Source organism: Lipotes vexillifer, unplaced genomic scaffold (assembly GCF_000442215.2).
Source record: "Lipotes vexillifer unplaced genomic scaffold, Lipotes_vexillifer_v1.1 scaffold1842, whole genome shotgun sequence".
Taxonomy (NCBI): Eukaryota; Metazoa; Chordata; class Mammalia; order Artiodactyla; family Lipotidae; genus Lipotes; species Lipotes vexillifer.
In genome coordinates, this window is record NW_006777470.1 from 519,262 (window position 1) to 519,767 (window position 506).

The window sequence follows — 506 nt, forward strand, 5'->3', positions numbered from 1 at the left end:
CCGGGGCACGAACCCGTGTCCCCTGCATCGGCAGGAGGACTCTCAACCACTGCGCCACCAGGGATCTGGCTTCACTTTTAAGCAGGATTTGATGCAGGGGGTCAGATCTCCGTGAGAGGCATCACACCTCTAAGCCAGAAACTCTGACAAAATTAATAATTGAAAGTAATAGATTTCCTTTTTTATTGAAGCATAGCTGATGTACAATATTATACAAGTTACGGGTGTGCAATATAGTGATTCACAATGTTTAAAGGTTACACTCCATTTATAGTTATTATAAAATATTGGCTATATTCCCTGCGTTGAATTGATACAATGTATCCTTGTAGCTTATTTTATACATAATAGTTTCTACCTCTTAATCCCCTACCCCTGTACTGTCCCTCCTCTAATCCCTCTCCTCACTGGTCACCACCAGTTTGTGCGATTTTCTTTTTTTTTTTTTGCGGTACGCGGGCCTCTCACTGTTGTGGCCTCTCCCGTTGCGGAGCACAGGCTCCGGA

General features: G+C 43.9%; 1 protein-coding gene across 1 annotated transcript in view; it reads right to left on the minus strand.

The window, feature by feature from the left end:
- DMBT1 (deleted in malignant brain tumors 1) overlaps window positions 1-506 on the minus strand; it is a gene marked incomplete at its 5' end in the record, with an annotated part of 20,442 nt that overhangs the window by 9,071 nt on the left and 10,865 nt on the right. The window lies entirely within an intron of this gene.